The 20,527-nt window shown below is 40.3% G+C and overlaps 1 long non-coding RNA gene and 1 pseudogene across 1 annotated transcript; one reads left to right on the top strand and one right to left on the bottom strand.

Annotated features, from left to right (window-relative positions):
* The window catches only part of LOC104431448, a 53,135-nt pseudogene that overhangs the window by 26,045 nt on the left and 6,563 nt on the right, over positions 1-20,527 (top strand).
* LOC104445444 lies at positions 5,041-8,112 on the bottom strand. The gene is made up of 5 exons (XR_005548039.1): positions 7,973-8,112; positions 7,698-7,892; positions 6,437-6,580; positions 6,287-6,352; positions 5,041-5,408 (listed from the first exon to the last, which is right to left on the bottom strand). It is a non-coding gene; the product is annotated as an uncharacterized LOC104445444 (long non-coding RNA).

Genomic DNA, 20,527 nt, shown 5'->3' with positions numbered 1-20,527 from the left:
CTCTAAATATAGAGCGCAAAGAACAAATAGGGAAACCAGAGGAGAAAGAACGAATGAGAAAAGAGGAGAGGGAAAAAAAAGAAGCTGAGGGGAAAGTTGGCAAAGAGAAAACCAAAACAGCTGAGGAAATTGATCAAGAGAGAATTGAAAAGGGTGGAGGAGGTGAAAGTGATACGTCAACTACAGAGAGTATGCTTGATGAAAGGATTGGACTTGTGGATGATTATCCATCTGACCAGGTTTAATAGAAAGAATGTTCATTTCATTGGTCTCTCTGAATGTCTACTCTGGCTTTTGTTGGGAGAAGAGGAGTGACTAAGAGAATATCCACTTGTACAAATCTGGCATTTAGAGGATTAAATACTTAGCCAAATAGGATATCTTTTTCCAAGAAGTTGGAACCGAATTGCTTTTTCTTGTAAAAGAGGACACTGCTTAAATGGATGGTTACTTACAGCTACCGTTGGCTGAAATGTCAAGTACTACTATAGTGCCTATTTGTGTAAGATTTACTAGGTTTTCATGTTATTTAATTATACTCCAGACTGGTTTCACGAGCCCAAATGAAGGTCAGTTTGGTGGTTGACATGAAAGAAATTCTCTCCAACTTCATTTCTGCTGCCTTTAGTGATAATGTATCAGTATGAGAGTGCAATAGAAGTCTCATGTGTTCTAGTGGGAATTTCCCCTATCCATCATGCTCACAGGAGGAAGCATAAAAGGAATGCAGTTATTTCAAGCTGGTCATTTTATATGCAGAAAATTGGTTAGATCATTGATGTTGTTAGAGTGTTTTGGTTGCTTAGGAAAATCTACATTGCATTATTAAGTATCATTTCAGGTTTGAGCTGTAAGTGTGAGTCTAGTTATTAGTTTTTTAGCTGCAATAATTTTCCATATTGCGACATATTTCATTTTTTCTATCGGTTCATTTATATCTTCCATTCTAATTGTTTTGGCTGAATTTTAATCTGTAGCTCCCACCTCATACAATTCATATTTGACCATCAATGATCAAGGTTGAAAAGGACCTGAAGCTTTCAGATATCAGGACTGGCAATGCACTCGAAATAGTACAAACAAGGTACAACCAACATATTTTGCCAGCAGGCTATCATTGTTTTAATTAATTCTCTTGAGGTTCTTATGGTACCTCTGACCCCTAGTACTATGATCACAGTGTTATCTGTGGGTTTGTTGCCTGGCTATGCTATTGATTTGTTGATCATTGTGTTAAGATTTTCCTTTGGAGTTAGCTGGTTAAAAGACCCTTACATAAACGGGGACTGAAAAGTTAGCGGCTTTCTTGTTCTTTCAGGAGTTTAATTTGAACATGGGACATGTTTTTCTTGTGAAATACTAAATCCCATTGCTTTTTGTTTGGAGCTTTTTCTGCCATCAAATTTTACCTTTTCGGAAGAACTGATTAGACCTTGGTCCTCATTGATGCGATAATAAACCAAAGCCTGCATATCTTTCAAAGATTTTGATTGCACTTTTAAGCTATGGTGTGTCCCTAATGAATTTCTTTTGGACATGGTGGAGAATGCTCTGTGAGATGCAAATAGTGTCTTCTCTAGTAAACAAGAAGCTCTAACTGATTAGTATCTTCATTATGATCCATTGGAGTATTCTGTTTTATAGGTCTTTTGTCTTATAAGGCAACTGATTAAAAGATTTGCTATTGTTCATGTTTCCAAATAAAATCATGTTTTATGGTTTAAGTAAAAGATTAGTCTTCACAACTATTAGATATGCACAGTTTTTTTATTTTATTTTAATTGTTAAAATAATCATCATCTTATCCTACTTTTCTAATGCCATTTGTAAGTGCTTTTGCTTATTCATTTAATCATCTTACCAATTAATAACTGTAGCTATGCTTGTCTGGGGCTTAGATGTTTAATTTAGTTACACGCCTTCATATCTGGTCCTTGGATTTAGACATCAATGGTGTTATATTGCTTTGATGACATCCCATCTGCGGGTTTCGTTCTTGTTAACCCATGTTTGAGTTTGATATTCACAACTTTGGGGAAAAGGTGTAATTACCTATTGGGCTTTGATGTTATAATGTTGTTTCGGGTGTCTTTACTATTTAATAGTTTGCTTGAATCATCAATGCAGTGACAGTGGACAAATTTCAGGGAAGGTATTGGTATACCGCAATCCTGGTTTGCACTTCGGAGATATTCATGTTTTGAACGCTACATATGTGGAAGCTCTGGAAACAAAAGTTGGAAATTCAAAGTATGCTATATTTTTCCCTACTAGTGGACTGCGCTCCTTGGCCGATGAAATAGCTGGTGGGGATTTCGATGGGGATATGTATTGGGTTTCACGGAACCCTCAGGTTGGTGTTTATATGAGATTCGCTCATTCTTGTTAGATGTCTTGTATTACATTTGGTGGATATCCTTTGCTAGCTAATGATGATACAACCTTCAACCCCCTTTCCCTTCCCCCACAACAGGAATTAGTCTTTTTATTTTTCTTTTTGCAGTTTCATAATCCTTTCATGATTTTCCTCTTTCTAGTGAGGTTTTGGTAGTTGGGTATATTTCACCATCCTTTTTCTCATTAGACAATTTTTCCGCAGTTTCAATTATTCTGTTCCTGTAAATGTCTCATGCAATATAGCATTGGAATTCTGTGTGGCACCTCATGACTGCAGAGCAAGATCCTTATTTTCTTTGTGCCTTTAAAATTCTCTACTACATGTAACATATCTCTTATTGTGCATACATTGAGAGGGGCTCAAACCAATATTGCTATTCCTCTGCTTGAGGCTTGTCTTAGTAGGTTTACATAAGGCATTATCTAGGCTGCAGTTTGAAAGTTGATTATCTCCTGAGATATTTGGAGAATCTGTCTCAATTATGTGACATTTTCGTTTAACCACATTGCTGATAGATGTGGATATACTTATCCTTCAATTATTCTGGTTCTTGCAGGCAGGGTGGAGGATACAAGTAAAGTTCAGACGCTGCTCTTTGGCGCTACTTTACCGGACTGGGTGAAGGGTCTATGTAACTCAATCTGGCAAAATTGTTTTGTTGTTCTGAATTTGTATCTTGGTTGTCAATGTTTCTTGTAGTTGTTCAATAGATTTGTGTATGATTCAAAAAATCGTGCTGTTTGTGGTTAGAGGAAAAACAATTGTGCTGTCATTAGTTGCTGGACTGGTGTTGTATGTCCATGCCAAGGCATACATGCCTTGCCTTCTTTTTCGTTGCTTAAACAAAGCCCTTGTTGATGATGTGCAGTTGAATGCTCTCTTCGTTAATCCTATTCATAATTTGCTTTGGAGATTGTTTTTCACTTGCAGGAGTTCATTGCTTTCTGAATTATTTCAATCAGCCGTAAAATGGCAGGGAACTCAGCTTTGACAGTGTCATGTCACCATAACATAAATGAGTGTCATATGGGCAACTTCCTGCTTTCAAATGTTCAGCCCAACTTCGATATCTAACTCGGCTGATGATGATTTCCAATAGATTTTTCCCTTCTCTCGGGTCCACCGGTGAACGAACTAAAATCCAATTAAGTAGAGAACATTTTTCCACACCTAAAATGCATTGATTGTCGTTGTTGGGTGAGCTAGATTACACCATATTCCACACAAAATTTTGAGACCCACAAATACTACACAATTCAGAACGCTAGAGGAAGGCTAATGATGAAAAACCACCCTTTATCCTCAAAATGCTCTTCAAAAAGAGTATTGGGAAGACTGGATAAAAGACTCTTTTGTGATGAAGTCACCAATTTATAGTGAGCCAAATGAACAAAGGACACATTGCTTGACCTTTTATGCCATATTAGTTTACAGAAATTCAGTAGTCGGCGACCTTTCTAATTCATGAACCTTCAATCGACAGATCCAAAGTTAGGCTTAATCTGCTGTTAATTGATACCGATAACTCTTGAAGATGAAAGGCATCTTATTGTGTACTGTAATACCAATTAAGTTGTTGAGAACCATTCCTTGGTAGGCTTGCTTTCCCAGTCATAGAACCACACCGTATAGTGGAGGAGATATAGAACTGAAACAGAAAAAGAAAAATTGATGACGGCTTTTAGGAAGAATGACTTCTACCCCCTTTAGAAAATTAATTATGTCCCCATCGCAAGAATCTTGAGTGTTCTACAGGTTCTCAAAATCATGCAAGCACAGCTGTATACAAACAGGACATGCACACACCTAACCACATTCACACACGAGCAAGCATGCCCTATATATAACAACAAATCAAAGCAAAGGTGTTCACGCCCCCCATATAGCAACAAATAAAAGCAAGGTTTACACCGATGGCCATTATCTCTCCATAAACACATGCAGAGCATTTCGGGGTGCGTTTGTTTGTGTTTACGTTTAAAAATTGTTCCAGGGAACAGAAATAGAAAAAAGTGTTTGCTTCACGGGAACAATTTCTGAACAAAAAAACGCGTTTGGTAAACTTGTCCCGGGAACAAAAAAATAAATAGAAACATGTTTGGTAAATTTGGATAATTTTTTTATTTTTTCTATTTTTTTCTTATTTTTCCTTTTTTTCTTTTTTTCTTTTCATTTTTCTTTTTTCTTCTTTTGGCCGGTCGATCCGGCGAGGCCGACCTCGCTCGGCCGGCGAGCCTCGGCCTCGCCGGATCAGGCGAGCTCGAGCTCGCCCGGCCATGGCGAGGCCGACCCTCGCCCGGCTACGGCGAGCCTCGGCCACGGCGAGGCTCGCCGGCCCTCATCGGCCGGTCGCGCACCATGGCCGAGGCCGGCGACCGGCCAAAAGAAAAAGAACAAGAAAATAAGAGAAAAAAAAAAAAATGTGTTTCTCAAAAGTGTTTGAAACAAGAAACACAAAATTTGTATTTCTTGTTTTACATTTTTTTTTGTTTAAGGAACAAAAGAACAAAAAAAACAGAAATTTCTGTTCCTGGGAACAGAAACACGGTGCAGCCAAACGCACCCTCACTTGCTCAGTCGTTTGTCTAACAGCAAGAGTAGCATCTGTGAAATAGCCACTTGTGAATCAGATAATTTGTACAACCATCTCTAGGAACAGTAACAATGAAGAAGATCACTAATAAAGGTGCCATTCAATTATTGGGCAACAAAGAATTCTCAAAAATTGCCGCCTGTCTTGTTGGCATTACAGGTCTAAGTACATCATTAAAAGCAACAAGAGCATCTATATTTTGATCTTCATAGTTGATAAAGCTAAAAGGTATATAGAATAATGTAATGTGCTACAATCAACGCCTAGAGCCTGAAGTTACTTCTATCCCCAATAGTAAGTTGCTCGAACTCAACAAATAATAGAAGACCCGTCAATAACACTTAAAGTTTTCGGCTTCTTTGGTGCTCCCAAGTTAGTAGGCTCAGGCTTCCGCTTTATCCCCGAGAAATGCTCAACCTAGAATACAGCCGAACATCAGACTTACATGGGACTGTATCCTTAAAGAGAATTTTTTTTGCTGCCAAATTTAATACTGCAAGCAAAGAAAGGAATTACAACTAGGAATGCAAACGGTGTGGATATGCTATCAGTCCCTAAATGAACGTATCTATGGTTCTTTTTCAGACAACCTACAGTAATGGATATCCTGGACAAGGAAACATGATCATCTCTCTGACTTGCATTGCAGATTTACTCTGCATCTTGAACAAGGATTTGAATTGCTGGCGAAATTGATACTACAAGCAGGCAACAAGAGAAGGCACAAATCAAAATGCATGAAACCAAAAGGCTATACTTTGATTCACTGTAGAGTGCATCAGCAACTAGAAATGAATATGCCTCGAAGCAACTGAGCGACAACAACAGCAATTGCCAGTCGTGAGCTTAAATGGATCTAATGGATACTCTGCATTCTATTTTACAGTGAATTATACTGTATGACACCTCTAGCACATATACTACAAAATCTTCTCAGTGCATAATGACGGGAAACAAGTGACAATTCTCCTGCATATAAGTTCACAAGTTACTCTTGCATACATCACAGTGCATACTATCAAAGACAACTGTTCAACTTGTTAGCTGACATCCTTGAATGCCTGATTAGCTATCTATAATCAAGACTGATATCTCGACCATACTTAGTTCATTCGGGCGACCCAGCTTCTTACATCATAAAAGTGCACATGCAGAATCCTAAGCACTACACAATGAGCAAGATTTTACACCATAAGTTGCCCCACTGGTACTGAAACTAATTCCTTTACTGGATTTGGGTAACAACAAAACATTCCGAAGAAACACCAAATAACATCAGTCGACAGCAATCTTACCACTTTTGTCCTAGTTGCCCCATCCATGAAGGATGCGCCAGCAAGCATTTCTCTGATATCAATCCCCTGAAGTTGGAGTCGCTAATGAATATGCTCTTTGAGTCAAATCAGAATATAACCACAATGAGATTATAAGTTAAGCTTACGAACTTGAAGGGCTGCTGGAAGTAGACCAATTGCAGACATTTCAGATGTTCTGCCACCCACCCAGTCAAACATTGGAAATCTAGCCGACCAGCCCTCAATCCGCGCAGTATTGTCCAACAACGAGTTCTCTTATGTTATGGCAACACCCTGCATTCATGATGGGAAAAACAGTGATCAATGCAATATCTGCAAAATTGAACATGCCAAAATTTCACTTAAGCAAACAACCGAAAAGATTAATTTTGACATAACTTCTTCCAAGTGCACCATCAGAGTGACATATAGATGAAGACATCCATTTACCCAAGATTTTGTTAAACATCACAAGCAATAACTTTTCCACGCAAGACTAACAAACTGACTAAGCCTCATTAGCAATAATGACTTTAAAAAGCCACTAAACAGGATACTCCTAATTATAAAATACATGCACCAAAATGGAGTTCAACCCGAGACATCTGGAAGCTTGCCCTAAACAAAATGCTCAACCAGAAAAGAAATCAACAAGGTGTTGGATTTATTTATTTATTTTGGATTTAGTTGATGTGCAACAACAATAGAAAGGCCATGGAACCTACTCTATGAAAACCACGTGAGCACATCAACCAAGATCAACTAAATTCTTTGCAATAAAAAGGTTAGGTCTGACATTCAATTGCTTATAGCCCTTGAGCGTCATGAGAAGCCAATAATTAGTTGTCAACTCTGCTCTAGTTAGTATCTTTAAAAAGAACATGAAACTCAACGACTTGTCAGTGAAACTTCTATAGGCAGGGGAATAAAAAACTAGGACCAAAACCTGCTTTGCAAGATTCACCTCACTAGTCCAATTAATTTAACAACATATATAATCATCATGAACCATGCCAAAGAACTGAAGCAAGATTCACCTCACCAGTCACTGTTATCCCCATTAGTTTAGTAAGTGATACATGAACGACAGAAAGATGAGCAAAGCTAGACATGAAGTAAGACAACTCCAACAAATCAAGCCCTGAAAATCAGCTTTTGTATGGAAGCATTGTATATCCACCATGTAAGAGAACAACAATGGGATGAAGTAGCCAGAGTAAAAAATTAGAAGATTTCAGCAGCTTATCATGGGCAATGGAAGAATCTTTATTGGAAATAACTATAAAAGGATGGCATTGAAGTCCATTTCATCTAGAAACTTATTCCATGGAAGATGGCAAATCAGAAGCAATACCATTGTGTTCAGCAAACAAAAGAAAGCATAGGGTCCTATAAAAATCAAGAGATGCACCACTGGTTGTGAAGAACCATTAGCATGATTATTCTCCATAGTTGGCTCATTTTCATGTACAGAAACCACAACTGGAGAGTAATCATCCACAGTAGTGCCCTTTGATTGTACTGCTCCCCAAAGAAGAGGTCCAAGCTTAGCTGCACAGCTGGTAATGACCCTGTCTCCAAGCTTCCAACACAAAGGTGCAACTTTCTAAATCACATTATACACCTTATTAGAAACTATAGCAAACAGAAACCACTCTGAAATGGCAAAAAGAACAAGACAATTACCTTATTTTCTTTTAGAACACTAGCAAGGAGAGGACTGAGAAGCCTCAAGGAGATATCCTCACTCTCACCGAGGATGTCTGTGATGATTTGCTCCACAGTCCACGATGTCATCTGAGGGATTCAACCTTGACCAAGAAGAGATCATCAAAAAACAAGAAATAGGAGAAAAGATAGAACAACGTCAAGAGCTACAATTTTATCAAAGAAGAGATCATCAACGAAATTAATTGATGAGAAAACCATTCAATACCAACAGGCTGATCTTTACTGGAATGAATAGTGTTGGCCACATCAAAATAGCCATTATAAATTAGGATAACAGATGTTGCACCTTCATCTGGTCATCACTGAACATTTCTTGAGGTGCACTTATCCTCAAAAGCTCGGTGAGGTAACATGTTACAGAAACGCTTATACCCTCAACAGAATGTTTCAAAAGAGAATCAGAAATTAGTGCCTTCATGACTGGAAGAAAGGAATCTAGCAGAGGTTCTGATGCTCCTTGCTCCATGTTAGCCAACAAATCCTCCACCTCCTGAAATGCAATGGAACATGTACGTGAAAGCAAACTGTTGGTTTTTTTAAAGTAGAGCAATAACATCAACTGACAAGAGATATCGTATGTAGCCAGAAAGGTGATTAAAGGAGCTTAAAGCAGAAATCTTGGAGGAAAAGGGCAATCTACAAAACCATACGAAGAAACGGTACATCTGATAAAGAGGTATGATGGAAAAAAATTCAAGACAGAAATGAAAATCAGTTCCAAAGGCAAAAATGCTGATGAGTAATTCAGCACAAATACTGCACAGCACCAAACAACTATCAAACACCATCAAGCTTGGGCGGTGAAGTCGAGGACGACACGCGGAGAGAACCGTTGGACAGCAGGACCAATGCGACGACGGAGATGAAAACGGTCGGCGAATTCATGTCCGGAGGAAGCGTTAGAAAAGAGCTGGAACCCAGTAAATTCTTCGATGTGCCGGTGCCGGTGCTCGACCGTGATCTTGGAAGTTCACTGGTCGCGGCGAAACCCAAAACGTATCGCCGCCAGCAAAGTATAGCCTCGCAAACCTCTTTTGCTTCAAAATCCTTGGCTATGTACTCGAGCCCGAAATCGGGACCGAATAAGGAGTAGAAGACAAAGAAGCTCGGGAGGCCGAGTCGGCGGCCGGCAATTTCGGAGCCGCGGCGGGAAAGTCGATGACGGCGACGAGGACGAGGCGAGGAGGGAAGCGCTTAAGGTGAGTGAGAGGACTCAAGACAGAGAGGAGGGGGCGCTTGGGGTGAGTGAGAGGGCTCGGGACAGAGAGGAGAGGAGAGGAGTGCTTGAGGAAGAGAGAGGCAGAAGCGAAAAGAAAAAGCGCGCGCTCCGTTGAAAAAAAGAGAGAAAATGCAGCAGGTCTCTCCTTCGCCGGGCCGTCGACCCCGCCCAAGTCCGCTGAGATCTCCCTCGCGACCGAGCGGGCCAGCGTAAGGGATAGCGCCCGGTCAGCGGCGGGGAGCCTGGTGCCGCTCGGGAACGAGACCGAGATGCCAGAGGCAGATGAGGGAGAAAATATTGGCTGCAGCTCTGACTCCAACGTGTCTTCCTTCGAGTCCATTCATCGGGCGACACCTGTCCAACGGCAGCCACGCTGGAGTCCGAGCTCGTCGCGGTTACTTTCGAAAAGGAACGGAGCAAAGTTGACGAAAACTTAATTTCTCTCTCCTCTTGCACGTCTTGTCCTGTCATTCGGCTCCGCAAGGAACGGAACTCCCTGGAAGGAAATATTTGGTGGAGCCCACCAAATATTTCCTTCGCATCTTCACGTTCCCACGAAAATTTCGAACGCAACTCTCTCTCCCTCTCTCCATTGAACCGAACTCCTCTATTCTTTGCTTTTCCTCCGACGAACGAGGGAGGCTGCCGTCCGACGAAACACGAGACTTGAATCTCGGCTTTTGTGCTCGGCGGGTGCGGGTGGTGAGGGTGGTCTCGGCCATTTCGAGCTCGGTGGTGAGCCCGTCGAGATCCTCGGTGCGCTCCATTGCCGCTCTTCCTCCGACGGACAAGGGAGGCCGCCGTCCGACGAACCGCACCGCCTTGAATCTCCGGCTTTTGTCCTCGGCGGGTGCGGGTGGTGAGGGTGGTCTCGGCCATTTCGAGCTCGGTGGTGAGCCCGTCGAGATCCTCGGTGCGCTCCATTGCTGCTCTTCCTTCGACGAACGAGGGAGGCCGCCGTCCGACGAACCACGCCGCCTTGAATCTTCGGCTTTTGTGCTCGGCGGGTGCGGGTGGTGAGGGTGGTCTCGGCCATTTCGAGCTCGGTGGTGAGCCCGTCGAGATCCTCGATGCGCTCCATTGCCGCTCTTCCTCCGACGAACGAGGGAGGCCGCCGTCCGACGAACCGCGCCGCCTTGAATCTCCGGCTTTTGTGCTCGGCGGGTGCGGGTGGTGTTGCACGTATTTGCCCGTTCGGATACTAGGGTTGCGCACTCTTACGCCGCGTGTGGCGAGCGCGGTCTGCATTCCGATCGCGGAGCGGCGAGCGGGTGGCACGACCAGCTGCTCGATCTCGTCTCGCTGGTTCCCTCTCCACCAGGCACTGGTCGCATCGCCCTTTTCATCCGGACCTTCCTCCGTATGCCCCCGTCCGACTCCAACTATTACTCCTACGTCTCTGACGACTCCTTCGACTCCAAAGACGACGGCGACGGCAGTAGCAGCAAAACCGCCGTCTTTTACGATGACTACAGCTACGACTTGCATTCCGATTGATTGATCCGGGTGGTCTCTTCCGTGAGGACCATTATCTTTTCTATGGTGTTACATTGATCAAACTGCAGAACTTGTCGTACTTTTTGCAAATTGTATGAGTTCTACCCAGCTTATGGTAGCAAATACTTGAGATATTGTTGTGTGAAGAGCTCGATGTTCTTTCTCATGCAGATCGTAACTATTGTCATACTCATGATATTTCCTAGGCACATGAAAGGCAATGTTCAATTTATTGTGTCTAGGAGCATTATTCAACAGTCTGATAGAAAAAACTGCTTGAAAGTGCTATCTCTGATTACTTTCGTGTGGGAGAATGGTGGCTTCAGTCTTATTGTAAATTTTCCATTGCTTTAAGACTTATAGCATCTCGTCATGAAGCCGCCGACTAAGGGAAACTATCTTGTGCTTATGATAATACGTGTAGTGATCTTGCACTTTTATGATATTAAGTGGAAGCACATGTTCTTAGTTGCATTGTTTATGCAGCTAATACCTTCTCTTAATTGGGGTTGATTTCTGCAATATCGATAGACCGTTCAAATCTCGCATGTCGAAATTCCTTTTGCTGTTTATATATTTGAATGATACATTGACCTTGGCTTGATTTTCAGGTTGTTTGCCTACTACTTTTGGTCGCCGATTAGTCCCTCTTTTGCTCATTTGAATTGCTATTGCTCTTTGGTCGCCGATTTTGTTTCACTAAAGTTAGTGATAAATTATCACATTTTAGCAAGTATTTTCTCTATTAATGCCAATATATGGCGTGCCTTACATGATGTTTTCCCTTCGTTATGCTTATTTTCCTGTTATTCTGGTAAAACTGTAGGCTTTGTTGCTTCTGTTTCTTTTGTTTTCCAATTGGGTAGCATATGTCATGTTTGAAGATACTGCACTTGAATACACCATACATGTTCTCTTGAATGCTATATCTAATGCAACTTGTATGGTGATATTATGTTGGCAGGTATAATTTGGGTGCAAATTTCCACGTACAAATTATCAAATGGCAAAATCACAGGTAATTCATCGATAATACTATGTTTAGAAATATATTTTGCTTTCTTAAGTAATGGATGAGATTTTATTATGCTTGTAAAGCACGATGTTAATTTTTTTTGTTATTTTAATTGCAGCATGAATCTTCCCATCTTTCACATGTAGTACGTGATATGGAAAAAGAATTTGAATTTGCAGTAGGAATGGTGTTTTCAAATGAACTTGAGGCATATCATAAATATGTGGCATATGCAATCGGCAAAGGATTTGGAGTCAGGAAGGGTAATATGTTTAAAAATAGTAAAGGAGAACTAACTCGACGAACCTTTGTATGTAATTGTGAGGGGTATTCTGACAGCTCAGATGGTAAGGAAAAGAAATTTCAGAGATATGAAGTTAGATGTGGCTATCTTGCTGATATCAAATATAAGGTTGATAATGGTATCTATGAAGTCATAGAGTATGTTGCTGAGCATAACCATCCATTTATTCCAGAAGATCAAAAGCATATGATTAGATGTGGAAGATTGATATCTGATACTTGCAAAAGTGTTTTAGTTGATATGAATAAAGCTGGTATTGGAGGGACTACAGCATATAAGTTTTTAGCAAATGAAGCTGGAGGAAGCCAAAACTTGGGTTTTAATTTGCGTGATTGTCAAAATTATTTGCAGACAAGAAGATCTGAGGTTATAAGTGGGGGAGATTGTCAAAATCTTCTAAATCATTTTCATTGCATGCAATTGCAAAATCCTATGTTTTTCTATGCTGTACAGGTTGATCAAGATGGTAGATTGACAAATTTATTTTGGAGAGATAGCTTGTCCAAATTTGATTACGATTGTTTTGGTGATGTCCTAGTATTTGACACTACATATAGGACCAACAGATATGAAATGATATGTGCACCTTTTGTTGGGGTTAATCACCATTGGAAGAATACTCTATTCGGGTGTGCATTTTTTATGGACGAGACTGCATAATCATTTATTTGGTTATTTGAGGTGTTTTTGAAGTCTATGGGAAATAAGGCTCCAAAAACAATGTTTACTGATCAAGACGCAGCCATGGCAAAAGCCATTAGAACGGTGTTTACAAATACACAACACCGTTTATGCACTTGGCACATTGGGAAAAATGCCAATAAAAACATCCCACATCTTTACAACAATCTAGGTTTTAAGGATAAATATTTCTTCAGGCTTATGTATAGATGCAGATCGGAAGATGAATTTGAATCCACTTGGAAGGAAATGGAAGAGGAGTGGCATACTGAGAATAACAATTGGCTCCGGAGATTATATGACATTAGACATAAATGGAGTTTAGCTTTTGATCGTGATACCTTTACTTGTGGTATAACATCAAGCCAAAGGAGTGAAAGCACCAATAATGTCTTTCAACGTATGGCAAAGAAGACATTACGTCTTATAGAATTTGTCCCATACTATGAAGAACAACTAAAGCACATAAGAGAAGTGGAAAGTCAAGATGATTATGCCTCTCGTGGGAAACCCAAATTACAGGTTTCGAGTAATGGGATTTTGAACCATGACGCTTCAGTGTATACACGCACCATTTTTAACAAGTTCAATGCAGAATTTTTGGAAATTCTCTCTGAGAAAATTTCAAGTGTTACATTTGATGGATCAATTTATTTATATACTCTGAAGTGTATGGGAAATTCACGTGAAAATATTGTCAGATTTGACCCTGCAGACTTTTCAATCTCTTGTGAATGCAAATTATTTGAAGCAAAAGGATGGTTGTGCCGTCATGCCTTGAAAGTGTTGGCTGAGAATATGTCGGTTATGAGCATTCCATCTGCTTATATTTTGAAAAGATGGACTAAAGGGGCCAAACAAGGGATTATAGGTGATGAATTTCATCCAATGTCACCAGGTTCATCTAAATTTAATCGATTTTCCACGTTAATGCAACAATCTTTTGAACTGATGAATTTGGGAGCCGAAAGCGTAAACACTATGGAAATAGTGTCGAAGAACATGGAAAATACGAAGGCTGAACTATTATCATACCAATCAAGTGTGGGTATGACTGATGAGGCTAGTAATGATGATAATGAGGCCTCTTTGTGTGATGTCTCGGTGTTGGACCCCCTTCAAAGAAAAGGAAAGGGAATAGCTTATGGAAGGCTTAAAAGTTCAAGTGAGAAGAAGAAGAAAAAATCTAAGAAAGGAACACTCCCAATGCACGTAGAAAGTCAAGGTGAATGAAATATTATTTTAGTAAAATTTTTCACTTATGTTACATGATGTCGATTAATATATTTATTACTTTGTAATGTAGAGTTGGCTGTCCAAGCAACACCCGATGATACTCATTTTCCAAATATTTCTAGTAATTCAAATCAGTTTCTACGTGCCTTTTATCCTAGCGGCATTAGTGGTCCAACGGTAAATTTAAATTTTCATAAGTTTGTATATCGTTTTTAGTCCTCCATTTGTATTTATATGTAATTAATTTGGTCAATTTTTATATAGATGCAACATCCAGCATATATTATGCCACCGGGAACTATGAGTGGATTTTGTTCATTCCCTAATCAGGTACTTAATAATTTAGTGTATTAATTTAGTTATGATAGATTGTGTCTTTCTACAATTATAAAAAAGTCATCATTTGCAAAAGTTACAACCATTACAATAATCTAATTACATTATGCTAATGGAGTTATTTATTATATATAGATACAATCACAATATGTCATGCCGCCGGGGATTATGAATAGATTTTCACCATTTACTAATCAGGTACTTAATATGAAATCATATTTAATCTTAGTTTTATTTCATTTTTTTGTTAGTATTGTAATCTTGTCAATGGTTTCTTCTAAATAGATGTTGGAGTACCATAATATATCTCATGGAACTATTTTGAGTCAGGTACAACTTGCCTTGCGTTTTGTCTCATAAGATTACTTGAGAAATATTTAGCAGCTTATTTAGTAAAAATAAATTGGTTATTCGTTTGTACAGGAGTCATCAAACTCTTTTCAACATCTTGGGGTGAATGAATTGAACAATTCTGAAGAAGCGCGTATCAATTTGCCGAAGTAGTCATTTCATGCAGAAAACTAAAGAGGTATTTCTTGAGCACTTGCCAGCTCTACAATAGCTTCTTTTTATGTGCTTGGGTGCGGTGTATTTATTAAATCTGCTAGGTTTAATGTCTTTTACCCCTAAGTAGTATTACTTGAGAACCTCACTGATTGTCTCACATTTTTCAAACATTGTGAATATATGGCAACATCACATTTATTAATTGTTTTTCTGTGTTTACTAATTGTTCACTGGTTCGGGTGGTAACAAAGGTGGGAGGACTTGACGAGGTTACACTAGACAGTTTTATATGCACATCTTCAAGTCCAAATGGCAACAATGCTCCAATGGTAGGCCTTCATGTTGCAGCAACAAATGATGAAGATCAACCCAAAGACAAAACAACCATTTCGATGACATAACTTGATGCTGGAGAATTAGTTCAACAGTTCTTTCATAGTCTCATCCTATTGAGATTAGAGCAGACTTTGGCCTCACTATTGCCACTTATTTCATTTGCGTTGCATCGATAATTGGATACCCATCAAAGGTCTTGACCTTTATGTAGAAGTCTCAAAGTTCAAGTGAATTAATCTGGTCATGTATCTTTCATTTCATTTCTTTCATTTTTCAGTCTATTGTGATATTGCAAAACTTTGCTCAATATGATATAAAAGAGATTTTGCCTTCAAAATACAACACTTGTAAACATATCCAAACAAAAGCGAAAAGTTACGCAGGATGTACTATATTTCTCTCTCACAAAATGCATCTTCATGGAAAGAAATGGCTTTTTATAATATATAAAGCTTCCGGTTTTCTAACTTGATCAGGTGTTTATTTTTTTGCATTGCCATGCATTATCTATGTTGGTTGATTTGCAAGAACCTGTGCTTCAATTTTTCGTCATTGTGAAATGTCCTAAGTAGTTGCGCAACAAAACCTATTCCATAACGTCAAAGATGTCAAGGGGAGGAGCCAAAAATTTCCAAAAACAGCGACATTATCTTTGCAAAAGGCTATAGCAACTCCCGAGTTTCTCAAAACCACCAACTTAAGGTGGGTAGCCATTAGATATGTTGCTATCGTATTAGCTTTATTCTAAAATATAAAGCATTGTTCCTTAGGGTAGACATAAATTGCAATTAGGGAGAATCACATCTCTTTATCTACTTGACTTCTTCACAATGAACTAGCATCAATAAATATAACATTAGATACCACATTTAATCCACCAAGCTATTTCAAGGTCATTAAACCACTAGCATCAACAATAAAAATAAAAGTTGGACATAGTCACAAATCGAGTTTACTTATAATAGCCGTACACAATATAAAAGCCCCCATCTAAAGGTCATTAAACCACAATACAAGTTGCCATGCTCTCCCCCCCTCCTCCAGGCGCAGTCATCTTCATTCTCCAAAAGGAACAAAATTAGAGGGCCACCAAAAAACAACATAAAAAGTTCCTAGCCCAAATCAATTAGGCTAGAAAATAGGCGTGCATTCACATGTCTAAAGGCAAATAAAATTACCTAAGCTAGCAACATTACAATTTCAACCACCTACTTTCTCTGGATAAGTAGTGCTAATAAAATAACAAATAATAAACAAACAAAAAGTAGCGAGGCATTTAGCTTCTCCAACAAATGCTTAATGTCTTTCATGTCATCTTCAAGTTTTGCGGGCGAAGCCTTCGTGATAGAAGGCACATCATTTGTAGGGTGACACCAGGCAAAGAATTCACATTTTGTATCCTCACAATTGTAGTAGAGCTTCTCTTTGTTGCTTGTAGACTCCGAAATTCTCACGGCAGCACGCTTGTCACAATCACACCTTTTATTTTGAAAGGTGAGTCTGCTCGAAATACCCCTACCCTTATTAACACTGGATGACAACATGATATACCTGCAATAGAACCATGTTATTTATTGTTCGATTGTTAATATGAAATCATTCATATTGTGCTTCATCTATGTCAGCCTCACACAACACTATAAGTCACTTAAACTGCAAAGATCACTTCATGGGACTATAAATTGGAATAGCTTAATAGACAATGCAAGAGATAAGGTCACCCAGAAAAGTGCAGCTTCATCATACCCAATTTTTTTTAATCATTCAAGCAAGGTAATGATGTTCTTTTTCCTTTTTTTATGCTTAACTAACATCAACCTTTTAGAATTTACGATGAAAAGTATCTGAGATTGTCAATTTAAGCAAATTGAGACAAGCAGCAAACCACCAAATCGACCTCAAACCTAATTTTCGAATGCAAAAATTCACAACTAAAAAATTCTATGCAAGTTGAAATAAAATTAAACTCATCAATATTTTTGTTGCAAGCAATGGCCAAAGGAAGCCTAGGTAGATGTAGACAATGGAGGCGATAAAAGTGCAGTTTCATCGGATTTTATTTATTCTTGATGATGATATTCTTCATCCTTTTAGATCAGGGTTTTATAACATTGGTATTGGTATAAAGCAGGAATGCTACGTATAGTGCGCGACCTGATGATACTTTGTAATGTAGAGTGCGCGACCCTCAGTATCTGAATGGGCAAATACGTGCAACACCCTTTTATGGCAATAATAAAAGAAGAAAGAAACACTTACGTTCAAAAGAAAAGGATCTGGACGAGCTCGCCACCAAGCTCAAAATAGCCGAGACCCTGCTCACCACCCGCACCCGCCGAGCACAAAAGCCAGAGGGCATATGCTATTAAATCGGCGACCAAAAGCAGTAGGCAAACAACCTGAAAATCAAGCCAAAGTCAAAGTATCATTCAAATATATAGAGATGCATAATGTGAAAATGGAGGTGGTCGCTCGTAGTTCCCTATAATAACAAGAAAAGGTAAAATTTGAGAGCATAATGTGAAAATGTAGAGATGCAAAGCTGGAAAGAAAGCAGTCCTGCCATTAAAATGGAAAGTATGACCTCAACTATAATGGGGAGTGTGAAAGTATAATTCCAAAATGTAATTGGACTTAAAAATGACATCCTGTTTCGAACTTTTTTTCCATTTTGAAACAAATATGCAAAATAATCTGCGTAAGGTTTTTCAGATTTAATACTAAAAGCATGTCAAACCAACTGATTTAAAGAAACATTGTGGAAATAACTCATACCGTATGTTCATGATGAAAAAGATAACTCTAACATAAGGTGCTGCTCTAAAAGGAAGATAATCAAGGGCCACTACAGGGGATAAGCCAGAAGGCATATGCTATTAAATCGGTGACCAAAGAGCAATAGCAATTCAAATGAGCAAAAGAGGGACTAATCGGCGACCAAAAGCAGTAGGCAAACAACCTGAAAATCAAGCCAAGGTCAATGTATCATTCAAATATATAAACAGCAAAAGGAATTTCGACATGCGAGATTTGAACGGCCTATCGATATTGCAGAAATCAACCCCAATTAAGAGAAGGTATTAGCTGCATAAACAATGCAACTAAGAACATGTGCTTCCACTTAATATCATAAAAGTGCAAGATCACTACACGTATTATCATAAGCACAAGATAGTTTCCCTTAGTCGGCGGCTTCATGACGAGATGCTATAAGTCTTAAAGCAATGGAAAATTTACAATAAGACTGAAGCCACCATTCTCCCACACGAAAGTAATCAGAGATAGCACTTTCAAGCAGTTTTTTCTATCAGACTGTTGAATAATGCTCCCAGACACAATACATTGAACATTGCCTTTCATGTGCCTAGGAAATATCATGAGTATGACAATAGTTACGATCTGCATGAGAAAGAACATCAGGAGCTCTTCACACAACAATATCTCAAGTATTTGCTACCATAAGCTGGGTAGAACTCATACAATTTGCAAAAGTACGACAAGTTCTGCAGTTTGATCAATGTAACACCATAGAAAAGATAATGGTCCTCACGGAAGAGATCACCCGGATCAATCAATCGGAATGCAAGTCGTAGCTGTAGTCGTCGTAAAAGACGGCGGTTTCACTGCTACTGCCGTCGCCGTCGTCTTTGGAGTCGAAGGAGTCGTCAGAGACGTAGGAGTAATAGTTGGAGTCGGACGGGGGCATACAGAGGAAGGTCCAGATGAAAAGGGCGATGCGACCCAGCTGGTGGAGAGGGAACCAGCAGACGAGATCGAGCAGCTGGTCGCTGCTCACCCGCTCGCCCGCTCCGCGATCGGAATGCAGACCGCGCTCTGCCACGCGCGGGCAGAAGAGTGCGCGACCCTAGTATCTGAACGGGCAAATACGTGCAACACCACCCGCACCCGCCGAGCACAAAAGCCGGAGATTCACGGCGGCGCGGTTCGTCGGACGGCGGCCTCCCTTGTCCGTCGGAGGAAGAGCGGCAATGGAGCGCACCGAGGATCTCGACGGGCTCACCACCGAGCTCGAAATGGCCGAGACCACCCTCACCACCCGCACCCGCCGAGCACAAAAGCCAGAGATTCAAGTCTGTGTTTCGTCGGACGGCAGCCTCCCTCGTTGTCGGAGGAAAAGCAAAGAACAAAGGAGTTCGGTTCAATGGAGAGAGGGAGAGAGAGTTGCGTTCGAAATTTTCGTGGGAACGTGAAGATGCGAAGGAAATATTTGGTGGGCTCCACCAAATATTTCCTTCCAGGGGAGTTCCGTTCCTTGCAGAGCTGAATGACAGGACAAGACGTGCAGGAGAGAGAGAAATTAAGTTTCCGTCAACTTTGCTCCGTTCCTTTTCGAAAGTAACCGCGACGAGCTCGGACTCCAGCGTGGCGCCGTTGGCCAGTGTCGCCCGATGAATGGACTCGGAGGAAGACACGTTGAGTCGAGCTGCAGCCAATATTTTCTCGAGGCAGATGACCAGCGACGCTTTTGGGCAGGCGGAGGCGGAGACGGAGCCGGAGACGGAGGCGGACGAGGTGGGATGCGCGGAGAAGGAAAGAAGGCTCAGCGTTCTTTTCTCTTTTACGAGGAGAGGAGAGGAGAGGAGGTGAGAGAAAAATTTTGAGCGAGAGGAGTACGCCGACCGTCCTTTCGAGCCGAGCCCACCAAAAACCAGCCCTTTTCCCATTTTCCATTTTCGAGGGGGTCCCGCTCGGGATAGGTGTTGGTATCGAGTGGTTCGTGCGCGCCACGTCGGCGGATGACGTGGCGCGCACGAACCACTGAATATTTTCTCCCCACGTGCAGTGCGAAATCGATCGCCAACGTTGACCAAAAAGAAAAAAACGAAGAACGAAAATCGATCGCCACCTTCCAACAGTTGGCGAGGCCGGGAACTAATAATGATAATAATAGACACCGCGTGTCAAATTTTAGTGCAATCAACTCTGAATGTAGTAACTACTGGGATTCGCCCAATGGCCACTCTTCCAACATTGAAGGGGAGGTGAGGGGTTCAAATCCCCACATTCTCAGAGGGATGAGATGGAGACGCGTAATTTTCAGGATAGGGTTTTGATTCCCATACCCTGTAGGAGGTAAGGCAAAAGTCTGAGAGTGAGTGTAGTGTATGAATAGAGTAGGAATAAAAAAATAAAATAAAATAAAATAACTCTGAATGCTGCAAAATATGGAATAAAAAAAAAAGCTTGAATGCAGCAAAATACCTTTTTGGACTTATTAATTAGTATAACAAAACAATGTTGATTAAACTGAAAAGTAATACCATAATTTGATTTGTCATTAGAATAGTAATATAGATAAAAAGATGACTTATGTGACTCTCGAAGAATCAGAACCTTTCAAGTGTACAGATTAGGAAA

Source organism: Eucalyptus grandis, chromosome 2 (genome assembly GCF_016545825.1).
Source record: "Eucalyptus grandis isolate ANBG69807.140 chromosome 2, ASM1654582v1, whole genome shotgun sequence".
NCBI classification, from domain to species: domain Eukaryota; kingdom Viridiplantae; phylum Streptophyta; class Magnoliopsida; order Myrtales; family Myrtaceae; genus Eucalyptus; species Eucalyptus grandis.
The sequence above is the reverse complement of the archived record's forward strand: the minus strand, read 5'-3'. Positions and strand labels throughout refer to the sequence as shown.